The 25,366-nt window shown below is 40.4% G+C and overlaps 1 protein-coding gene and 1 pseudogene across 2 annotated transcripts in view; one reads left to right on the top strand and one right to left on the bottom strand.

Moving 5' to 3' along the window:
- The window catches only part of ABL2 (ABL proto-oncogene 2, non-receptor tyrosine kinase), a 128,405-nt gene that overhangs the window by 30,488 nt on the left and 72,551 nt on the right, over positions 1-25,366 (top strand). The window lies entirely within an intron of this gene.
- Positions 16,035-16,905, bottom strand: LOC111555319 (annotated as a pseudogene).

The raw sequence follows: 25,366 nt of genomic DNA, 5'->3' as shown, positions 1-25,366 counted from the left end.
GATCTGAAGGAGAGAAAAAAAGGCTCTTAATTTGTGACTGACAAACTTCTGTTTAAGTTTTATCTTTGTGAAACTATATCTTGGTGTCTAGCTATCTGATAAGGTTCTGTACTGTATAGAAGTATATTATTCAGGAAGGAGAACTGAAAGTGAGACAACGTAAATGTAACTCCAGAAAGCATTGTGGGCCGGGCACTGTGGCCCATGCCTGTAATCCCAGCACTTTGGGAGGCTGAGGTAGGCAGATCACCTGAGTTCAAGGTCAGGAGTTCAAGACCAGTCTGGTACCCTCATGTCTACTAAAAATATAAAAATTATCCAGGTGGAGTGGTGTGCGCCTATAATCCTAACTACTTGGGAGGCTGAGGCACGAGAATCTCTTGAACCTGGAAGAAGGAGGTTGCAGTGAGCCGAGATCGCCACCACTGCACTCCAGCCTGGGAGACAGATGGAGACTCCGTCTTAAAAAAAAAAAAAAGATAAAGAAAAAAAAGGCATTGCGGGCCAGGTGCAGTGCACTGCTCATGCTTGTAATCCTAGCACTTTGGGAGGCTGAGGCAGGAGGATCGCTTGAGCCCAGGAGTTTGAGACCAGCTTAGGCAACACAGTGAGACCCTGAGTCTACCAAAAGTTAAATGTTGGCTGGCATGGAGGTACATGTCTGTAGTCCTAGCTACTCGGGAGGCTGAGGTGAGAGGATTGCTTGAGCCCAGAAGTTCAAGGCTGCAGTGCGCTATGATCATTGCCACTGCACTCTAGCCTGGGTGACAGAGAGAGACCCTGTGTCCAAAAAAAAAAAAAAAAGCATTGTGATGTAGAAAGTGCATGGGTTTTGGAACTAGATAGATTTGTGTTAAAATTATGGTATTAACTGTGTGATTGATTGAACTAATTATTTCTTCATTTATAAAATGAGGATAATGCCTGCTGTGTAGAGTGGTTTGAGAATTAAATTAGATAATGTATATAAAACTTCTACCACTACATCTTTCGTATAATAACTCAAAATGTTGGCCGGGTGCAGTGGCTCAAGCCTGTAATCCTAGCACTTTGGGAGGCCGAAACGGGTGGATCACGAGGTCAGGAGATCGAGACCATCCTGGCTAACACGGTGAAACCCCGTCTCTACTAAAAAAAAATACAAAAAGCTAGCCGGGCGAGGTGGCGGGCGCCTGTAGTCCCAGCTACTCGGGAAGCTGAGGCAGGAGAATGGCGTGAACCCGGGAGCTGGAGCTTGCAGTGAGCTGAGATCCGGCCACTGCACTCCAGCCTGGGCCACAGAGCGAGACTCCGTCTCAAAAAAAAAAAAAAAAAAAAATGTTAGAGTACATTTTCTGTGAAGATGTGGAGAGATTGGAGAAGTTTAAAGGGGGAGAAAAAGAGAGAAGGTAAAGTTTGTGTTTCTCTTCTTCTGTTTGTTGTTTGATGTGAGGTTGCATAGGAAAATTAGTAGGAGAGAAGAAACATTAAGTTAGAGAATGGAATTTTAAATGGACCTCCACAGTCACCCACTGAGACTTTGTACAGTTTAAGAACTAGGAATATCCTAAGTACAAAGTCATTAAGAGGATGGGAGAGGCATAGAAACTGTTTCCATACCTTTACAGTGAGGTTGTCATGAATTATTGACACCTGTGTGTTAGTAGGTTTCAGTAACTGATTTAAACACATCCAATCTTATTCCCTCATTACGAATAATTCCAGATAATAATGGGATAATTTGCCAGGAGCGGTAGCTCATGCCTGTAATCCCAGCACTTTGGGAGGCCGAGGTGGGTGGATCACCTGAGGTCAGGAGTTCGAGACCAGCCTGGTCAACATGGCGAAACCCCTGTCTCTACTTATAATGCAAACATTAGCTGGGCATGGTGGTGCATGCCTGTAATCCCAGCTACTAGGGGGGCTGAGGCAGGAGAATCACTTGGACCTCGGTGGTGGAGTTTGCAGTGAGCGGAGATTGTGCCACTGCACTTCAGCTTGGGCAACAGAGCAAGACTCCATCTTTAAAAAAAAAAAAAAAAAGGATAATTTGGATAATTTTATAGACATGATACCCTATTACCATTCCTAGAATTCATGTTTAGAAAAGATAGTGGCATCTTGAAACAGAATTGTGTGATTCTGGTATATGTGGCTTTTTTTTTTTTTTTTTTTGGAGACGGAATCTTGCTCTGTTGCCCAGGCTGGAGTACAGTGGCATGATCTTGGCTCACTGCAGCCTCTTACACCAGGTTCCAGCGATTCTCTTGCCTCAGCCTCCTGGGTAGCTGGGATTACAGGCGCCTGACACCATGCCTGGCTAATCTTTGTATTTTTGGTTGAGACAGGGGTTTCACCATGTTGACCAGGCTGGTCTCAATCTCCTGACCTCAGGTGATCCGCCCACCTCGACCTCCCAAAGTGCTGGGATTACAGGCCTGAGCCACCGTGCCCGGCCTAGGTGGGTTTTTTAAAAATAACTTTTTAAATCTTGAAATAGTTTCAGGATTACAGAAAAGTTGCAAGAATAGCACAAACAAGTCTCATGTACTTTTTGCCTACATTCCCTAATTGTCAACATTTTGTCTCATTTATTTTATCGTATTCTCTCCCTCTTTACCTTTCCTTCCTTTTCCTTTTCTTTTAAACATGGAGTGTGTATCAAAATCACCTGGAAAACTTTTTTTTTTGATGCAGGGTTTCACTCTGTCATCCAGGCTGGAGTGCAGTGGCGTGGCATAGCTCATTACAGCTTTGACTTCCTCAGGCTCAGGTGACCCTCCCACTTCAGCCTGTCAAGTAGCTGGGACTATAGGCGTGTGCCACCGTGCCCAGCTAATTTTTATATTTTTAGTAGAGACATGGTTTCACCATGTTTCCCAGGCTTGTCTCGAATTGCTGGGCTCAAGTGATCCGCCTACTTTGGGCTCCTAAAGTGCTAGGATTACAGGTGTGAGCCACTGTACCCAGCAGAAAAGTTTTTTTTTTTTTTTTTGAAGACAGTTTTGCTCTCGTCGCCCAGGCTGGAATGCAATGGCGTGATCTTGGCTCACTGCAACCTCTACCTCCTGGGTTTAAGCAATTCTTCTGTCTCAGCCTCCTGATTAGCTGGGACTACAGGCACACACCACCATGCCTGGCTAATTTTTTTTATTTTTAAAAGTAGAGAAGGGGTTTCGCCATGTTGATTAAGGTAGTCTCAAACTCCTGACCTCAGGTGATCCACCCTCCCTGGACTCCCAAAGTGCTGGGATTACGAGCGTGAGCCACCTCGCCTGGCCTTTTTTTTTTTTTTTTTAATGTGTGTTTTTTTTGAACCAAGCAGGTGTATTCTGGAGGAAAACCAGACACCCTTCCTGCTTAAGAATTAGTTAACTATAATGTATTGGTGAGTTGAGTTTATAGTCTTTTGGTGGGGGTGAAAGGGCCCTCAAAATCATAGCAGGTTTAGTTGTACAGCCTTGAAGAGTATTTGATTTACTCTTTAGCTTTTTAAATATATATATATATATATATATATATTTTATTATCCCTTGGGTGCCATTGTTGCTATTGAGAAACTGTTGGTATAATTGTCCTTACTGTAGACAATCTGTCATTTTTATCTGGTGGTTAAAGTTTTTTTGTCTTTAGTGTCTTGCATTTTCACTGGAAAGTGACTAGGTATAGATTTCTTATTATCCTACTAGCAATTCTTTGTGCTTCCAGAAACTACAGCAGTTTTTGGAAAAGTCTCAGCAATTATATCTTCAAATATTGCCTCTTTCTCATTTTTCTTTTCTTTCCCTCTTGAATGGTATTTAGATATGTTGGACATTCTATTCTGTCCTCATGTTACATAACTTCTGTTTGATATATTCAATTTTTGTATCACCCTACTACATTTTGTGTATTCACAATCCTCTTTAGCTGATCTAATCTGCTATTTAATTCATCCATTGAACTAATTTCAATTATTGTGTCTTTTATTCTGCAGGTTCTGTTTGATTCTCTGTAAAATCTGATCTTATAAAAAAAGGTGGTAAAATACGTATAACATAAAATATACCATTTTAACCATTTGAAAATGTGTTTTTTTTTTTTTAGACTGAGTTTCGCTCTTGTTACCCAGGCTGGATTGCAGTGGTGCGATCTTGGCTCACTACAACCCTCTACCTCCTGGGTTCAAGCGATTCTCCTGCCTCAGCCTCCCAAGTAGCTGGGATTACAGGCACCTGCTACCACACCCAGCTAATTTTTGTATTTCTATTAGAGATAGGGTTTCGCCATATTGGCCAGGCTGGTCTCAAACTCCTGGCCTCAAGTGATCCGCCCACCTTGGCTTCCTGAAGTGCTGGGATTACAAGTGTGAGCCATCGCTCTTTTCATATTGTTGTGTAACCATCACTACCATGACACCATACATGACCACCGTCCATCTCCAGAACTCTTTTCTTCTTCCACACTGAAGCTCTGCATCTGTTAAACTATAATTCACCATTTGCCCTTTTCCTCCAGCCCTTGGCAACCACATTTTACTTTCTGCCTTTATGAGTCTGACTACTCTAGGTTCCTCATATAAATGGAATCATATAGTATTTGCCCTTTTGTAACTGGCTCATTTCAATTAACTTAATGTCTTCAAGGTACATCCGTGTTGTAATGTGTGTGAAAATTTCTTGTTTTTCTTTTTTAAGGCTGAATGATATTTAATGGTGTGTATGTAGCCCATTTTCTTTATCTGCTCATCTCTTTGTGGACTACTTTGGTTGCTTCTACCTTTTGGCTGTTGTGACTGATGCTGCAGTGAACATGGACATGCAAGTATCTCTGAGTTCCTGCTTTCGATTCTTTTGAATATATATACAGAAGTGGAATTGTTGGGTCATACGGTAATTCTATGTTTAATTTTTCTGAGGAATCACCATACTGTCTTCCATAGTGGCTTTACCATTTTATATTCCTACCAGTAATGCACAAGGGTTCCAGTTTCTCCATACCCTCACCAACATTTGTTATTTTCTGTGTTTGTGTATGTTTTAATAGTAGCCATCCTAATGGCTGTGATGTGGTAGGTTTTTTTTTTTTTTTGAAATGGAGTTTTGCTGTGTTGCTCAGGCTGGAGTGCAGTGGCACGATCTCAGCTCACTGCAACCTCTGCCTCCTGGGTCCCAGCAATTCTTCTGCCTCAGCTTCCTGAGTAGCTGGGACTACTGGAACATACCACCATGCCTGGGTAAATTTTGTATTTTTAGTAGAGATGGGGTTTCACCTTGTTGACCAGGCTGGTCTTGAACTCCTGACCTCAGCTAATCTGCCTGCCTCAGCCTGCCAAAGTGCTGGGATTACAGGCAGGAGCCACCATGCCCGGCTTCTCGTTGTCGTTTTGATATGCATTTCCCTAATGATTAGTGATGTTGGGCATCTTTTAACAAGTGTTTATTGGCTATTTGTGTATCTGTTTTTGAGAAATTTTGAAGTCCTTTGCCCATTCTTGGATCTGTTTGCTTTTTTGTTGTTGACTTGTTGGTCTTTGTTTTATACTGCCATTTTCTTCTTACTATCATTGCCTTCTTTTTTTCTTTAAGCATATTAAACACAACATATTTGTTGCTGAGTAACCAGTTATCCCCAAATTTAGCAGCTTAAAACAAACAACATTTATTCTGAGTGTTAGAAATATGAGAATGTCTTAGCTAGGTATTTCTAGCTCAGGGTTTCTCACAAGGTTCCAGTCATACTGCTAGCTGGAGTCCTTGTATTCTTCAGTGGATTTTAATTATTTGCAGAAATATGAAGTGTTTTGTGTGTTGAGTTTTAATTTGTGTGTAAATAGAGTGTTGATACCTTAAAAATGGTTTTTTAGAAATCTTTATTCCATGTTAGCAGAAATTATATGTAAAAAAAAAAAAAAATCATTTTCAAGCCTCTTGGCTTGAAACCCCTGGCTCTTTAGAAAGCACTCTGCTTAATGTTCGTGATTTGATTGTTGACATTTAGTTCAGTGAAGTAGTTTAATTTCCATAAAAACTTCCTTTGCCTTAAGTTATGTCATTAGGAAACTATTAAGGATGATTGGTTTTTCAATTACTAAATTCATGCTCATGTAACAAGATTCTTGAAAGAGGTTATTATATTTGAAACACTGGAAATGCTATTTGCCAAAAAAATGTGTTTCTACCTTGCAGGACCTTCATTGTAGTCAAAATTATGAAATTTATAAAAACTAATGTTAACTCTGTTTTGACCATGGAAAAAAAGTTATTTAGGTGAGATTATAAAAAAGTGAATTTATTATGACAGAGTTTGATTTAGTAAAACAAGAAACTGTTCCTCACCAGTCCACTAGGGGATACTCCAGTACTTAGGAAGAAAATCCAGTTTCTGCTGTAACTTAAAAATTAGGCCAGGATGGAGACCATCCTGGCTAACAAGGTGAAACCCCATCTTTACTAAAAAACATACAAAAAATTAGCCGGGCCACGTGGTGGTGGGCGTCTGTAGTCCCAGCTACTTGGGAGGCTGAGGCAGGAGAATGGCGTGAACCTGGGAGGTGGAGCTTGCAGTGAGTTGAGATTGCGCCACTGCACTCCAGTCTGGGCGACTGAGTGAGACTCCGTCTAAAAAAAAAAACCACCACCAACAAAAACAGGTCAGGCGCAGTGGCTCACACCTGTAATCTCAGCACTTTGGGAGGCCAAGGCGGGCGGATCACTTGAGGTCAGGAGTTCGAGAGTAGCTTGGTGAACATGGTGAAACCCTCTCTCTACTAAAAATACAAAAAATTAGCCGGGCGTGGTGGCAGTCACCTGTAATCTCAGCTATTTGGGAGCCTGAGGCAGGATAATTGCTTGAACCCAGGAGATGGAGGTTGCAAGTGAGTCAAGATCACACTGTTATACTCCAGCCTGGGTGACAGAACGAGATTCTGTCTCAAAGAAGAAACAAACAAACAAAAAATTAAATCCCACTTGCTTACCTGAAAAAAAAAAAGCAGACATTTAGGGCTGGTTTGAGTTACTGATTTGACGATAATATTCACCTTTAGAAAGAGCCTACTACATTTTTAAAGTTTAGAAATTTGTATGATTTCATTGGCCACTTTTTCTGGTAGTGTTGCCTCAAATTGACTTCTTTGAGTACTTTAGAAAAACTGATTTTTATGTTTTTTTCTTGATACATGAAAATTATGGTTCTCATTTTTTTTTTTTTTGCAAGTTGTGCCCTTTTTTGGAAATTCAGAAAGGCTGATATTTGGTGTGAGTTTGTTATAATTTTCTCCATCATACCATGTATGCTGTTTAAATGTTTATCTAAGAAAAGTATGAAATATGATATGACCTTTGATATAGACAACACAGAAGATAATTCCTTCAGTTACCAAAGATATTTTAAGAGTTTAATGTTATTTTGATTTCTTTCTAGTAATGTAAGTAGTAATTCAAATAGACATAATGCAGTGTGACTTAACGCTTTAAAGAAAAATATGTAAAAAGTTCTGTACTTGCAATAGCAAAGTTTTAAGAAAATAATTCAGGCTCTTGTATTTATTAGGAAGAAGTTATCAGACTTAATGTTTCAGAACATACTTTGATTAACCAAAATTTATTAATTTACTTTTCCTAATCTAGTTTTAAAATTTTTTCTATGTGATATGATTGTACAATTTTTCTGCATGCCATGTGTTTCATTCTTTTATGTCTAGCACATAAGTAAGTAAAGGTTAAGTGAATTGTCAGATTTAACTCAACCTGCTTGAGTTAATGTACTTGATTTTTCTGGTGCTTACAAGTACAACAAATGGGTGAAGTTGTGTGCCATTATGACAACATGACTTGGAAAATGGAAATTCATGCGATGTGGGACAAGAACAAGGATATTTATTTGTCCAGTGAAAATAAAAGTGGTCTAGGATTTATTGAGCGTTTGTTGTAATTCGAGCTTGAGTGATAATTTTATAGGATGTTATGGAGATAACAGTGTTGGTGGAACGGTTGCATTTGACATTCTTTTTTTTTTTTGAGACGGAGGCTTGCTCTGTTGCCCAGACTGGAATACAGTGGCACTATCTCGGCTCACTGCGTCCTCCGCCTCCTGGGTTCACGCCATTCTCCTGCCTCAGCCTCCTGAGGAGTTGGGACTACAGGTGTCCGCTGCCACGCCTGGCTAATTTTAAAAATATTTTTAGTAGAGACGGGGTTTCACCGTGTTAGCCAGGATTGTCTTGATCTCCTGACCTTGTGATCCGCGCACCTTGGCCTCCCAGAGTGCTGGGATTACGGACGTGAGCCACCGCGCCTGGCCACATTTCACGTTCTCTTATCATATTTTTTGGTTTGTCTCTGTCTCCCTAATGAAATGAAATAGGAAACAGCTAGAGAGTGGTGGGATATTAGTAGTTGTGCATTTGGATAGATTGACTAGCATGCTCAAGATGCCAGCTGTATCTACCTTTGGGAGAGCAAGAGAGAGCCAAGGTATTCCTGTGGATTGTTTTTCATAGCTAAATCTATAAATACTGAGTATAGGGATTGTTTTTCATAACTAAATCTATAACTACTGAGTATAGAGTCTCTGCTATATACAGTGACTAACCAAGGAGTGAAATATGATTGGTTCAAATATTTTGTTATATTTTGACTATAGGGGAATGGTAAAATGTCACAAAGTATCAGTTACTCTTCTGCTTTATACTTTGTTTGCAATTAAATGTATTTTTCTTAAAGAGAATATAAAAGCAAAAAAAAAAAAAACCATTGGTAATGCTTTTGCTTAGGTCCAACCTTAATTTTTATATGACAGTTTCCAGTTGATTGTCAGATTTTCTGTCTCATTTCAATTGAGTTAGTAATTGCTCCATCTGTCATTTAATAGGACACAGACTGTTTCTTAGTGATTTTTTGAAAACTCTTTAGTGATTTTTAAAACTCTTAACAGAGTGTTGATTATTTAAATGATAGCAGAATATGTGTATGTAATAGTGATTTCAGAGGCTGGGCATGGTGGCTCATGTCTGTAATCCCAGCACTTTGGGAGGCCGAGGTGGGTGGATATCACCTGAAATCAGGAGTTCGAGACCAGCCTGGACAACATGGTGAAACCCTGTCTCTACTAAAAATACAAAAAATTAGCTAGGCATGGTGGCACATGCCTGTAATCCCACCTACTTGGCAGGATGAGGCAGGAGAATTGCTTGAACCCAGGAGACAGAGGTTGCAGTGAGCCGAAATTACACCTTTGCACTCCAGCCTGGGCAATAAGAGCGAAACTCCATCTCAAACAAACAAACAAAAAATGGATTTCATACAGAAAGGTTAAGGTTCTCATACTATCATACAACATCTAATAATTTAATGCAGAAGAGTTGGAAAAGTATCCAGCCTTATTTGATTTTGAAAGTTAAGTGCAATCGTCTATTACCTTATAGCTGGCAGAAATCAGTGCTTATTCTTTCTAACTTTGGGTTTATAATCCTCATCCTTTGTGATGTAGTAAGAATTATAAAGTACTGGGAAAACAATTAGTCTAGTATTGGTCCATGAAGGATTTCATTACTGTCATCTTTCTGGGTTTTCTTTTCTGAAAGTGACCTTCTTCCTGTGGCCTTGGCAGTTGAGAAGACCACTGTTTTCAAGAGAACTGGGAGTGGCTTCCTATCTAAATAGGGACTAGCTGTGGTTAGAAGGGGAAGTGAGAAGTGGCTGGATTGCTGCTTCTACTTTTGCCTACTGAACCCTTCTTCCGCCCAACTCTACTACCAGGCTTACCTAGGACCTTAAATTCTAGATATAATGGACCATATCCTGGAATATTTTGTTATGGGAACTTGGTGACAGAGTTTCTTATAACAATGAAACTTTATGTGATATTGTGAAATATATATTTGGTCTTTATTCTGTTTCCTGGCCAAAAAAAAAAAAAAAAAACCTCCTAAAATTCTAGGACTCTCCCTAGTGATTAGAGCGTCTTTTGTATGCTCATGAGATGACTGGAGGCTGGGGGCCCCTAGATAGCTTCAAGATGGGGACTGGTCACCTGAAAGACTGAGGAGAGGCTGATAGAAGGTCGAGACTTTCAGCACTCACTCCTCAACCCCCCATCCCACCCCCACCGCCACATCTCTGTAGAGAGGAGAGAGGCTGAAAGTTAACCTCATCAACAATGGCCGGTGATTTAATCAACTATGCCCATGTAATGAAGCCTTCACAAAACCTAAAAGTACTGGGTTCAGAGAGCTTTGGAAGAGCTGAACACGTGGAAGTTACTGAAGGACTCTGCTCAGCCACTCTTCTCCCACACCTTGCTCTGTGTATCTTTTTGTTTGGCTGTTCATCTGTATCCTTTGTAATATCCTTTATAATAAATTAGTAAATGTATGTAAAGTGTTTCCCTGAGTTCTGTGAGCCACTCTTGCAAATTAATCTAACCAAGGAAGGGGTTGTGGAAACCCCAGTTTATTGCCAATCAATCAGAAATGGCATCTGAAGTCTAGGACAGTCATGTGAGCCTGAGCCCTGGACTTCTGGAATCTGACACTATCTCTAGGTAGATAGAATTAGAATTGAGTTAAATTGTAAGACACCCAGCTTGTGCGCTGCTTGCTTGGTGTGTGGAGGAAATAACCCCACACTCTGGTGTCAGAAATATTGTGCTGAGTGGTGAGAGTAGGCAAAAACACTTGGGGATTTTGTTTTTCCTATCCTCAGACTCCACTTACTGTTTGGTGGCTGTGTCACCCTTTATGAATGAACAAATGAATGTAGGTAACAACTTCCTACTGACAAGGTGATTGCTAATTAAGATGTATGTAATATGATATAAGAGTAGGGAACATTTAAGAAAGTAACATTTAACTTCTTATGCTCAGAAGTTCCCGGAGAGTCTTATTAAAATACCCTAGAACAGGGCTAGGCACGGTGGCTCACGCCTGTAATCCTGGCACTTTGGGAGGCTAAGGTGGGAGGATCACCTGAAGTCAGGAGTTTGAGACCAGCTTGGCCAACATGGTGAAAACCCATCTCTATTAAAAATACAAAATTAGCCGGCCGTGGTGGTGCATACCTAGTATTCCCAGCTACTCGGGAGGCTGAGACAGGAGAATCACTTGAACCTGGAAGACGAAGGTTGCAGTGAGCCTAGATCACAGCATTGCACTCCAGTCTGGGCAACAAGAGTGAAACTTTGTGTCAAAACAACAACAACAACAACAAAAAGCACCCGAAAACAACATGAAGATTGTCATGTTTTGGCCATTAGTGTTCCATATCCTGAGAATGCAGAATTAAATTGGAAAGTTAATGTAATTCAGTCATTGTTATAACCTGTTAAATTAACATGTTACATTTTGTTTAATTTTGAAAAATTAACTCATTAATATAGTTCAAGATTTAAGGGGTATACATTTGATCTCCCTGTATTTCTCTCCCTTTAGCCTCTTCTTTAGAGGCAATCAATATTCTCAGTTTAAATATACTTCTAACATTTATTATTTAAAGGATTTCTTTGGTGTGTATGAATAATTAAAGTTGATAACATGGATTCTAGAGTCAGACATTTTAAATTTTCATCTGCTCAACAGTTATTGAGCACCTACGAGGTAGTTTTTTGGCACTGGAAATAACAGCACTGAACAAATCACAGCCTTCATGGAAATTACATTATAGTAGGTGGAAACAGGTGCTAATTAAATATTGATTTACTATATAATGAGATGATGAGTGGTAGGGAGGAAGATAGTGCTGGTTAAAGGGAGAGAGAGTGATAGTAGAAGTGCTGTTTTATTTTTTATTTTATTTTATTTTTTTGAGAAAGAGTCTTACTCTCTTGTCCAGGCTGGAGTGTGGTGGTGTGATCTCGGCTTACTGCAACCTTCTCCTCCCGGGTTCAAACAATTCTCCTGCCTCAGCCCGCTGAGTAGCTGGGATTACAGGCGTGTGCCACCATGCCCCACTATATTTTTTTTTTGTATTTTTAGTAGAGATGGGGTTTTGCCATATTGGCCAGGCTGTTCTCCAACTCCTGCCCTTTGGTGATGCACCCATCTTGGCTTCCCATAGTTCTAGGATTATAGGCCTGTGTCACCATGCCCAGTGAATGTGCTGTTTTAGATTAGATGGCTGGGGAAAGTCTCTGATGGGGTAACATTTGAGCAGATAATTACTGCCTAAAAGAGTCAAACTTGTGACTTTTGAGATAAAAACGTTTCAGGAAGAGGACCATCGAGGGCAAAAGTCTGGAGACTGTATTTACAGTAGAGGTGTATATCCTTCCCGAATGGTGGAAGAGGCTAGACTGGCTGGAGAGGAAAGCTGAAGGAGAATGGTAGGGGCTAATATAAGAAAAAAGAAAGTAAAAGAATTGTGTGGGAGTAGTGATGGGGATTGCTGATGACTGGTTATGTAGGGTTTGTATACCATAATAAGGAGGATTTTATTCTGAGTGGGATGGGAATCTTTTGGAGAGTTTAGATTTATAGGGTTCAGTCTAGCCGCTTTGTGGAGAGTAAACTCTGGGGGGCATGGGTGAAAGCAGAGAGATTAGTTATGACTCTGAAATGGCCATAGAGTATACAACACTGTACTAGATACAGTGAGCTTTATCAAATTTAGTTAGTATTATTTTTCCCCTAGATTTGATTTTTACCTCTTGAGGTATAGAGGTAAGAAGTAAAAATGAATTCATAATGAACATTTATATTTATAAATGATAACTTTAGTAATTATAGTTAAAACTCTAGAGGGATTCAAATTTGTCCAGATCCCATATTTCAAGAAATATGGTAAAATTCCCCAAAGAAACTCCAGTACCTTTTATAGTTATATTATAGCATACAATAATTTTTTTTCTTAGGCCTTCCAAAAAAGGCTGTGTTGCACAGTTTTGACAAATTAAATATTGGGTGCTATTTTTTCCTCTCCATTTTGACTAGATGACATTTTGAATTTGAAACTTCCTTGGTTTCTCCAATGTATATCAAAGTGCTAGAAAGTATTTAAAAGGCAAAATCCTTAGACTTTAAGCAACCTAGTTGCTAGTGATGAAAATAAATGGAAAATAAAAATGTCAACTTGGAAAATTTTAACTGACAGAATAATATGTTTGAATTTGCTAGCAAACCTGCTACATCTGGTATTGCAGAAAGGAGGTGGAACATGGGAAATCTGAAATTTGAGGATCTCAGAATTCCTAATACCTAACTGGGTGAATGAAGTCCCTTGAGTCAGAAATGAAATCATATGTAAGAGAGACAGAGAGATCAGACATGGTAAAGATGTAGAAAATGGAAAACCAAAGTGGACACTGCAAAGTACGCTAAAATATAAATGGTAATGGGGCCGGGCGTGGTGGCTCACGACAGTAATCCCAGCGCTTTGTGGGGGCAGGCGGATCACTTGCAGTCAGGAGTTCGAGACCAGCCTGGCCAACATGGTGCAGCCCAGTCTCTACTAAAAATACAAAAATTAGCCAGGCATGGTGGCATGCACCTGTGGTCCCAGCTGCTTAGGAGGCTGAGGCACAAGAATTGCTTGAACCTGGGAGGCAGAGGTTGCAGTGAGCCTAGGTTGCACCACTGCACTCCAGCCTGGGTGACATAACGAGACTCTGTAAATAAATAAATAAATAAATAGTATTGGAAGCAGAAGAGAAATGGGAAATGAAAGTTAAAGGGAAAGCCCGCCATATTGACAATACTTTAAATAAATATTTGCTGGATCCAGTCAGGTTTAAGAAAGAAGTTGAGGCCAGGTGTGGTGGCTCACCCCTGTAATCCCAACACTTTGGGAGGCTGAGGCGGGTGGATCATCTGAGGTCAGGAATTTGAGACCAGCCTGAGCAACATGGTGAAACCCCGTCTCTACTAAAAATACAAAAAAAAAATTAGCTGGGCATGGTGGTGGGCGCCCGTAGTCCCAGCTACTTGGGAGGCTGAGGCAGGAGAATCGCTTGAACTCAGGAAGCGGAGATTTCAGTGAGCCAAGATCACACCATTGCACTCCAGCCTGGGCAACGAGAGTGAAACTCCGTCTCAAAAAAAACAAAAAACAAAAGAGAAGTTGAAATGGCTGATAAACCTATGCACACATGCTCAAAAAGAATTGTGAAATGAGTTCCAAGGCTTGTATATATTACTCATTAAGTAGTTGTAGCCCAGAAGAGGGCATTGCTGATTTTTTTTTTTTTTTTTTTTTTTAAAGACAGAGTCTCCCTCTGTCACCCAGGCCGGAGTGCAGTGGTGCAATCTCGCCTCACTATAACCTACGCCTCCCAGGTTCAAGCGATTCTCCTGCCTCAGCCTCCCGTGTAGCTGGGATTATAGACATGCCCCACCATACCCAGCTAATTGTTTTGTATTTTTAGTAGAAACAGGGTTTCATCATGTTGTCCGGGCTGGTCTCGAACTCCTGGCCTTAAGTGATCTCCCCACCTGAGCCTCCCAAAGTACTGGGATTACAGGTGTGAGCCACTGCACCTGGCCCATTGCTAATTTTCTCTACTCTCAATTTCTATTAATTTGGTTTGCTTGTCTAGGCTTCCTAAAATAGGACTTACAAAAGTAGCTATTAAATATTTCAAGTTAATGGTTTAGAAGGTAATTTTTTAAATTAAAAAAATAGTATTACAGAAGTAACTTTATCCAGGGAAAGCATTGTATATTCTTATTATTAAATTCTCATTATATCTCTTCATGAGTTTTTATTATCGCTAATAAAATAATGTATGTACAGCTACCTCTTTTAGTCAAAAACAATATAATGCTACCTTTAACTCAAACTTATGTACTTTTAATTTCTATTTAAAATAAGAAAACGTAATATGACATACCTCACTTTGGGTCATGGAATTGTAAGATGTTTGAGCTGAAAAGAAGTTTTTCCATTGTGAACACATTTAGTTTTATAACAAAGCAACTTATACAAAGCAACTTGTACACTTTTAACTTTTAAAACTGAGCATCATCTTTCCTTTCCAGTGAAACAAGAAGAAAAATTTAAAAAATAAACAGGATGAAAATTACAATAGAGAATGTCAATTCCAAGTAAGATACTACATGTTTTGCCGATTCTTCCATTGAGTAGCAGGGCTCAAGTCATCATTAGTAGAGAATTTATTTTAAAAGTATTACCTTAAACTGCAAGGATGTGTGTCAGACATCTCAATTTAACGTGCCAAAAGAGAAGCCATGTTGTCAAAATGCCCGCTTAACCCACCCAACCATCTCAAATCCACCCTTTGCTGACCTTCTCTAACCCCATTTTTAGAGTTTTCTTTCTCCTTTATTTTTATTTTTATTTATTTATTTATTTATTTATGAGACGGCGTCTTGCTCTGTCACCCAGGCTGGAGTGCAGTGGCCGGATCTTAGCTCACTGCAAGCTCTGCCTCCCAGGTTCACGCCATTCTCCTGCCTCAGCCTCCCGAGTAGCTGGGACTACAGGCACCTGCCACCTCGCCCGGCTAGTTTTTTGTATTTTTTAGTAGAGACGGGGTTTCACCGTGTTAGCCAAGATGGTCTCGATCTCCTGACCTCGTGATCCGCCCGTCTCAACCTCCCAAAGTGCTGGGATTACAGGCTTGAGCCACCGCGCCCGGCCTCTTTCCCCTTTTTAAATAAGAGAAAGTAGACAGATGCATATTGGTAAATGCTAACTGTCCATATTCACATAGAGACACAGTGTACTCTCTGAGTCCAGTATACAGAGAAAAGAGGAAAGGAACTAGAATTCTGTGCACTACCACACAGGGGCCTAGCACCATCCGGGTTCCAGAAGAGTGAAGGGAGCAGGTTTTTCTTTTTTCCAACAGAGCTCGGTGGTGGTGATTCCATAGAGTTTTTGTTCAGACAGGAAGGGATAAAAATGAATTTGGAACAGAAAGGGGTAGAGACTCTTACCTCTTGTCCCATAATATTCTGCTCAAGGTATTTACCCCCCAAATAAGTTGAGAACCATGGTGTAGAGAAAAGAGACCCTAAGAGCAGGGCAAGTGAGCCCCAAGAGGGGAAAAAAAAGACTACAACTTGCTCCCAGGGACTGGAGAAAATTTTAAAAAGGAAGATTGAATCCATCAGTGTTCTATTAGTCATCTTCTCCTTCATCCTACTCTCTTTCCTCCCCTTCATCATCATCTTCATCTTCTTCCTCATCCCCTTCTTCAATATCTTCTAATCCTTCTTCCTACTTCTCTTCCTCCTCCTCCTCCTCTTCCTCTTCTCCTTCTCCTCTCCTCCTCGTTCATCATCCATATCGGGAACCAAGTAGTACTGTAATGGGATGGGACAAATGTCATCTTTGATGACCTTTCCTAACTCATCAGCACCCGCATCAGAATGGTCAGTAAACCAGGTAAAGAAGCTCTCTGGTGCCTCATGCTGCCTCTTCCTGCTGGCTTTATTCTGTGTTTAACTTGAATGTTTCATCACATCCTTTCCAGATTCCATTTGATTTCAGTGGACTTTGAAGATGGAATACCACTCTCATTCAGATGAAGTTCTTTGAAGATAACTTTATTTTCAAAGAAAGGATTTTCATCAAACTAAAAGTCTATTCTGTAACCTGACTTAGTATCTTCAAATTCTGTCACTTCAGCTTTGGTCAGATAATGCAGTCCCTCTTCGTCCTTCTCCCTAAGCAGCACAGACACTTGAGGATGGTTGACAAACGTTGTAACCCCAAAACTTGGAATTTTGGCGATAAATTCTCACCTCTTCTGAAAAAAATGGTTGACAGAGTTTATTTTCTGTTCTGCTTTCAAAATCTCCTCCCTCAGTTCATTAAGCCTGTTTATTTCATTTTGTACTTCATCAATATGTTCAGTTGCTTCCTGTTGTTCTTTTTCTCTCTTCTTCGGCAAGTCTAGAGAGGCTGATGATGTCTCTTCCAGTCTCAGAACAGGAGATGGTCTTGGTTTCTTTTGAGGCGGGAGTGGAGACTGGCATTTAGGGGCCATGCTGCTAGGAAAGTTTGAGAATCAGACCACAAGTTTCCTTGCTCGTCAGGAAGAAGCTCAGAAAACTCTGAAATAATTTTAGAGTGATCTTTCCCCTGCTCCCTAATTTTACAGATGAAGAAATGGAAACACAGTAAAATTCCCATATCTAGTTATGGCAGAGAAAAGACCAGAACTTTGGTCTTCTGGCTTCTGGTTTAGTGCTCTACAACGTTTTAACCTACGTTTGTATTATAATTTTTTTTTTATCATTTCAGTTTTACATGAACAAAGACGGGAATTATCTTTTTTTTGTTAGATTGTTGCTTTGTGGCCGGGCGTGGTGGCTCAAGCCTGTAATCCCAGCACTTTGGGAGGCCGAGACGGGCGGATCACGAGGTCAGGAGATCGAGACCATCCTGGCTAACACGGTGAAACCCCGTCTCCACTAAAAAAATACAAAAAACTAGCCGGGCGAGGTGGCGTGCGCCTGTAGTCCCAGCTACTCGGGAGGCTGAGGCAGGAGAATGGCGTAAACCCCGGAGGCGGAGCTTGCGGTGAGCTGAGATCTGGCCACTGCACTCCAGCCTGGGCGACAGAGCAAGACTCCGTCTCAAAAAAAAAAAAAAAAAAGATTGTTGCTTTGTGATTAATTGACCTGAGGTGAATGCTTTATGCATACATAGAAAGATGCACTCTTCTTGTTGAGAAGTTTAACAGCCTTGTGACTGTCTTCCTTTAAGTGAAAATCAGCCTGTACTTTCTAGGGATACATATTTATTTAAACTTCCTAATGTTTTTGTGGTTGTTATAAATTTAAGTGGTACAAGTACAGTTTTGTTACGTCTTTGTGAAGTCTGTGCTTTTAGTGGGACCATCACTTGAATAGTATAAGTCGTATGCATTAAGTAATTTCTCGTCCCTCACCTCCCGCCCCACCCTCTGAGTCTCCAGTGTCCTATTCTACACTTTATGTCCATGTGTACACATTATTTAGCTTCCACTTGTGAGAACATGCAGTTCTCTATTTGGGAGGCTGAGTAGGAGATCATTTGAGCCCAGGAGATCGAGGCTGCAGATAGCCGTGATCTTGCCACTGCACTCTGGCCTGGGTGACAGAATGAGATACTGTCTCAAAAAAAAAAAAAAAAAACTTAGTTATTTGTTAAATCAAGAGCCCCAATGATTCTTACCAGCAATACTATGACAGTCCACTTCCAGTTTTCTGTACCTCAAAAAAAAAAAAAATACTGATATCCTAAAATATTCCTAATATCCTAAAATATTCTATAAATCAGATATCCTACAAAGCCAAACTGGACCTTCTTGTTAAAATTAATAAGTCTATAAGCTGTTAACCAAAAAAGTTTCTGCTAACACTGCATACTTAACTCTCCTAAATAAATTTAAATATGCAAAATGTTAAATCAAAATAATAAAACAATAAACACAACCATAAAGCTGGCTATTAAGATTAAAAGGTTTATGAGTGTCTATCAAAGGATAAACAGATAAAGAAAATGTGATATCTATATACAGTGGAATACTGTTCAGCTATAAAAATGAATGAAATCATGTCTGTTTTGGCAACATGGATGGAACTGGAAGCCATTATCTTAAGTGAAATAGCTCACAAACAGAACGTCAAATACCCTGGAAGATCTTCTCTGATTACTTTAATTTTCTAAGCCAACTTTAATTTTCTAAGCCAGGTCATTGGCTTAGTAAGAAAGGAAGCTATTAGGAGTTTGAAAAGAGAGGAGAGCATATAGTTGTCTAGAAAAGTGGGAAAGCGAATGGACTAGAGAAATATAGTATGATCACCAGGCAGTGTTAAGGGCTCATTTGAGGCTAAAGGTTCTGAGTTAAAAGTGAGGCCAGTCAGCTTGGTTTTGTGCTTTTTTTCTCCAGCCACCTTCACTTTAGGAGTAGGAGAATAGTTGAATTTACCCGGCTTGTGGTTCTGCAAAGTGAGTATGTCCAAGTGATAGAGGAGCGAGTGATTATAATGATGGACCATGGAACTTAAGCTGGTAAGGAGAGGAGAGGACTTCACAGGGTGAGGAACAGTGAAAAGAGAGTTTGAAGATAGGCCAGGTGCGGTGGCTCACGCCTGTAATCACAGGACTTTGGGAGACCGAGGCAGGCGGATCACAAGGTCAGGAGATCAAGACCATCCTGGTCAACATGGTGAAACCTCATCTCTACTAAAAATACAAAAAAAAAAAAAAAATTAGCCGGGCATGGTGGCACATGCCTATAGTCCCAGGTACTCGGGAGGTTGAGGCAGGAGAGTTGCTTGAACCCGGGAGGCAGAAGTTGCAGTGAGCCGAGATCACGCCATTGCATTCCAACCCAGGCGACAGAGTGAGACTCTGTCTCAAAAATAAAAATAAAATAAAAATTAAGAAAAGATAGTTCAAAGATAGTGGTCAGTAGATGGGAGATCTGGTGGGGTCACAAGATTATATTAATTTATGTATTAGAAAGGATGAGCTGGAAATATAAAATGGTATTCGAAAAGAGTTGCATGAAATTGAGATTATTGAGTGGGTGCATTAGAGTGTGCTGATTTAGGATTACATTGAACTCTTTGCTTTTCACAGCAACACCATGATATAGATGGTGTAAGCATCATTAATCTTGTTTCATAGATGAGAAAACTGAAGCTCAGAGAGGTTGGGCAGTTTTCCCAAGGTCACAAAGCTGCTGATAGGTTAGCTATTTAGGACTCAGACCCCATTACTCTGATTCTCGGTACTCACTCCTCTACCATACTGTATCAGTTTTCTGAAAGTTAGTAACTTATTTCCCTATCTTTGCACCTAGATTGCAATCTCAAGTCAAAACTTTTGACAAATATACATTACCAAAATTATTTTCCTCTTCAGAAATCTTCAGACTCTTAATCTTAGGGCAGTGTTGGAGGGGTTTACTGCCACTATTTTTACCTAGCTGATCTTATTGAAAACACACATGTATTAGAGGCTTAAATATGACAGTTTTGTTTAGACTGCCTTTCATAATGGGGCTTAAGGTGGGTGGAGGATGGAACAAGGAGGAATGTACTGTTCTTTCAGCAGCATGCCTGGACAGACAGCTGTACTGTCAGAATGTGTCCACATCCATGTGCATTCTTTTTGGTGGCAGTTTGCACCATTGCAAGTCTCAAGGATAGTTGGTTACTGGATGTTGTCCATTTGGGACATGATTCTCTTCTCTCCCCCAATTAAATAATTGTCACACTTTTTGCATTTTTGCACATTTAGCTTTGTGGTAGGGGGTGGACTTGGAAGAATTCTTTAAATGTGAAGGAAGAATGGGGGAATTATTATTAAATATACTCTGAACTGATCTTTATCATTTAAAATGACAGAATAGAAAAATGTTTCACCTAAATTTCAGATAGTTTTTTTCTTTTAAAAAATTATTTTAAATTGTGATAAAATACACACAACATAAAATTTACTTTGTTATCAGATGTTTTAATATCCTCTAGTATTATTTTGTTGGTATAATATTCTGTTTAAAGTATGAATAGTTTCCTGGAGGTGACCCTTATGCACCTTGACCACAGGAACTCTCTCTCTTCTCTGTTATTTTCTGTTTCCTACCTACCACTGGTACTAGACCTTTTTATTCCACTAGTGAAGTCTGATGATAGAACATGGGGGTAGAGAGGTGGTAGGCCTTAGCAGCAGAGTCTCATGCAGTATCTGTGAAACATGGGGCATATCAGCTCCCTCCTCTCCTCTGGAGCCTTCATGGCAGCTCCTCAGAGGGAATGTATAAGAAAGCCTGAGTCAGGGAGTATACAACTCTGATCTTTTTGCTTCCTTGCGTACTAGCTTTTATTGATTTCTTACCATCTTTAGAGCGAGGTCCAAACTCCTTAACAGAGCATCCAAGGCTTTCATAATTTGGTGCATTCCCAATCTCATACATGCTCCTGAGGCTGTAGCCATGCTAAAGTACAGGTGGGTGGGCCTGTAAATATGGCCTGTCTCTGGCATACAGTAGGTGGTCCAGAAGTATTCCCTCCCCCCCCCCCCCCCCTTTTTTTTTTGAGACAGGGTCTCACTCTGTCACCCATGCTGGAGTGCGGTACCCAGGCTGGAGTGCATGGCTCACTGCAGCCTCAATCTCCACCTCCCTAGGCTCAAGTGATCCTCCCACCTCAGCCTCCCAGGAAGCTGGGACTACAGGCATGTGCCATCATACCTGGCTAATTTTTATTTTTATTTTTTGTATTTTTAGGAGAGACAGGGTTTCACTATGTTGTGCAGGCTGGTCTTGAACCCCTGACCTCAAGCCATCCTCCTGCTTCGGCCTCCCAAAGTCCTGGGATTACAAGCATAAGCCACTATGCCCAGCCTAGAAATATTTCTTGAATGAATGAATATAGTATTAATATATATCACAGTTGTACTATTTTACATGCTAACCTGCTTTTATTCAATGGCTAATTCTTGAGTTTCCTTTAAGATTCAGGCCAAGAATCCTCTTTCAAGAGGCCTTCTCTGCTTTTGTCTATACTAGTAGACACTCTTGCTATATGATACCAGAAACATTCAGGCCGTATCTCTGTATTATAATAGCTGATTTACTGTTTTGTTTTTACCATATCAGTACGTGAGGTTCTTGAGGGCCAGGGACCATGTCTTACTTATCTTAGTACCCCCTAACTCTGGCCTGTTTTTCCTAGGTACTTTCTATTACAAAAAAATAGATAGATAAGATAGCTGTTGCTCTTGGTTCCTAGTATTTACATTATATAATGTTATATATTGAATATCCCTGGCTTTTAAATTTTATTTTCTTGCCTTTTCAAGGTCCAAATTGCTTAGACACTTGACTTGTGAAATAATCAGTATTCCAATGAGTATAAATCATGATAATCATAATTAGTATAATGTGATTGCCACTTATGAGATTGGGACGTTGGGTAGGAAGCTTAGAATTGCAGAGTTAATCCTCATGTGGAGGAATTATCTGAGCACTTTAAATAATTGGACAACATTATATAAGCCTTACCCTTCTAGGTCTGAGTTTTGCACATTTTAAACTGGTGACTCATTAAATTGTATTCCTACTTAGGATGTAACTATGGTTAATGTAGTCGTGTTTCCTAATTTCCACTGTTTTATCAATGCTCCTTTTCTTTTATACTCTGACGTCAAAAGTTATGTAATCTGGGTATTCCTTAGATTTAGTGACTTAGTCAGTGGGTATTAACATTATTTGTTCCTATAAGAAGGCTTTATTTTAGATGTTCTTCTTTTTCTTGAGACAGAGTCTTGCTCTGTTGCCCAGGCTGGAGTGCAGTGGCGTGATCGTGGCTCCTCAGCTCACTGCAGCCTCCACCTCCCGGGTTCAAGCAGTTCTTCTACTTCATCCTCCTGAGTAGCTGGGATTACAGGCACCGCCCCCCCAGCCCAGCCCACCATACCCAGCTAATTTTTGTATTTTTATTTTTATTTTTTTGAGATGGAGTCTCGTTCTGTCACCCAGGCTGGAGTGCAGTGGCCGGATCTCAGCTCACTGCAAGCTCCGCCTCCCGGGTTTAGGACATTCTCCTGCCTCAGCCTCCCGAGTAGCTGAGACTACAGGCGCCTGCCACCTTGCCCGGCTAGTTTTTTGTATTTTTTTAGTAGAGACAGGGTTTCACCGTGTTAGCCAGGATGGTCTTGATCTCCTGACCTCGTGATCCGCCCGTCTCGGCCTCCCAAAAGTGCTAGGATTACAGGCTTGAGCCACCGCACCTGGCCTGTTCTTCCTTTTTAAAGTCTAGATCTTGATATTTTGCCTTAAGTTTTTTTATTCTCTCTGTTCCTAATTTTAGTTATAAGGTCATTTAGTTGAAACAGTGAACAAGGACACTATAAGCTTACTAAAAATGCCTTGGATTTTTGGAGCATGAATCTGCGTACTCTCAAGATTTCTTACACAAACAATTTTTTTTTTGAGGCACAGTCTTTCTCTGTCACCCAGTTTGGAATGCAGTGGTGGGATCTCGGCTCACTGCAACCTCCACCTCCCAGGTTCAAGCAAGCAATCCTCTTACCTCAGCCTCTCAAGTAGCTGGGACTGCAGATGTATGCTACCACACCCAGCTAATTGTGTTTTTAGTACAGACAGGGTTTCACCATGTTGGCCAGGCTGGTCTCAAACTCCTTATCTCATGTGATCTATGCGCCTCAGCCTCCCAAAGTGCTGGGATTACAGGCATGAGCTGCTGCATCTGGCCAGTGCAAGCTTTAATATAGTTGTTACTTTCAGTAGAATTTTGGCATATTGGAACTTGAACCTTTTATTACCAAAATTTATGTATTCCATTTTATGTAATTATATCCCTGCAGAAATATTAGCATAGGCATATTTGCATAGCACTTTAAATACGTAGCAGAATGTTTTATACATACAATGAGTAGGGAGACCAGAGTCTTGGATCCCATATTGTGGTATTCTATTAGAAGTCTGTGATGCCCAAATGGACCATAATTCATTAAGGAAAAGAAGTCTTAATAGCAGTTTTTCCCTTGGTTACTGATGACTGAGGTATGAGAAGTTCTTATTCTCCAACCAGAAAGCTACTTTTATACTGGTTTCATAACCTCTTAATGCATAGTCTCTCTAACTTTGCAGAAAAGAACTGTCCACTTTTTATTCTTAAGTATTTTAAAAGTTGATTTTGGCGCCTGTGGTTTCCCAGATAGTCCCTGAAATGCTAGATTTACAAAAGAGGTAACTGTTTTACCACCCCCAATTAAATGAATTAATTGCGGTTAAATCCCAGGTTCCTTAATCTACTGTTTCTTGAAGTTTTGTTGGATAAGGAAGGAAACAGTAGTAACAACTGACTGCCCTTCTGAATTCTGCCGTTAGTCCCAGGGCAAGATGCTCCCAGAAACAGCCTCCCTGAGGATGACTGTAGTTGGAGGGGGATGGTATGCCACGACTATTCTTGGAACTTGTCTTGGCTGTTTCTGTGCCTCTTTGGCAGAGGCCAGAAGGGATGGGTTGAATCTCTGGGCATCTTTGGAATAATCAGGATGCTTAGTGTAGAAGCCTGGCTTGCAACTAGGGTTCAGTGGTCTGATAGTGTTTGTTGGCTTGTTTTTTGTTTATTTCTCATATTGTTTTTAATCCCTGTTCTCCTCGTCAGAAATAGGAACCTGCTCCTCACTTGCTCATCTCTCCTAGGCTAGGGTGTTAAATCTTCTTCTTCTATTGATTCATTCACTCTCTTAAGTATTAGACATCAAAAACAAAGTTTTATTTCTTAAAAAGTATACCTGTTTATAGTTATCTTAGGATAAGAAAATGTAACAACTCTCGGCTGTGCATGTTGGCTCACGCCTGTAATCCCAGCACTTTAGGAGGCCAAGGTGGGCAGATCACCTGAGGTCAGGAGTTCAAGACCAGCCAGACCAACATGGCGAAACCCCGTCTCTACTAAAAATACAAAAATTAGCCAGGCATGGTGGCGGGCACCTGTAGTCCCAGCTACTTGGGAGGCTGAGGCAGGAGAATTGCTTGAACCTGGGAGGTGGAGGTTGCAGTGAGCCAGGATCTGTACTCCAGCCTGGGTGACAGAATAAGAATCTGTCTGAAGGAAAAAAAAAAAAAGGATATGTAACAACACTAAAAATGAATACTGACTGCTGCTAATAAAAGCCTTATTTTTGTTTTCTTGAATAGCACTTGAATATGCCAGATATTTGCCTTCAGCTCCCAAGGTGAGATAGTCTTAACTAGAACTTTATAACAACCTTTTATACATATATTTAAAAAGGAGTGATTGATTTTGATCAATTTCTTAGAAAGTTTTTAAAAAAAATTTTTGTGGCTACATAATCGGTGTATATATTTATAGGGTATAGAGGATATTTTGATACAGGAATACAATGTGTAATAGGGTATCCTATTAAACATTGGGAAAGTGGGGTATCTATCACCTCAGGCGTTTATTCTTTGTGTCGCAAACAATCCAGTTATACTCTTTTAGTTATTTCAAATTGTATGGTTAAATTATTATTAACTAGAGTCACTCTGTTGTGCTATCAAATACTAGATCTTATTTTATTTTTCTGTACCCATTAACCATCCCCCCTCCCCCCCAACTAATGAACCTGTGACTGTAGAGACTATGGCAAGAACGTGTCTACTTGGCCAGGTGTGGTGGCTCACACCTGTAATCCCAGCGCTTTGGGAGGCCAAGGCAGGCGGGTCACTTGAGATCAGGAGTTGAGACTAGCCTGGCCAACATGGTGAAACCCCATCTCTACTAAAAATACAAAAATTAGCCGGGTGTGGTGGCACACACCTGTAATCCCAGCTACTTGGGAGGCTGAGGCAGGAGAATTGCTTGAGCCTGGGAGGCAGGGGTTGCAGTGAGTCAAGATTGTGCCACTGCACTCTAGCCTGGGTGACAAAGTGAGACTCTGTCTCAAAAAAAAAAAAAAAAAAAAAGAATGTGTCT

Source organism: Piliocolobus tephrosceles, chromosome 1 (genome assembly GCF_002776525.5).
Source record: "Piliocolobus tephrosceles isolate RC106 chromosome 1, ASM277652v3, whole genome shotgun sequence".
NCBI lineage: Eukaryota > Metazoa > Chordata > Mammalia > Primates > Cercopithecidae > Piliocolobus > Piliocolobus tephrosceles.
Note: the sequence above shows the minus strand (reverse complement) of the source record. Positions and strands in the feature narration are given on the sequence as shown.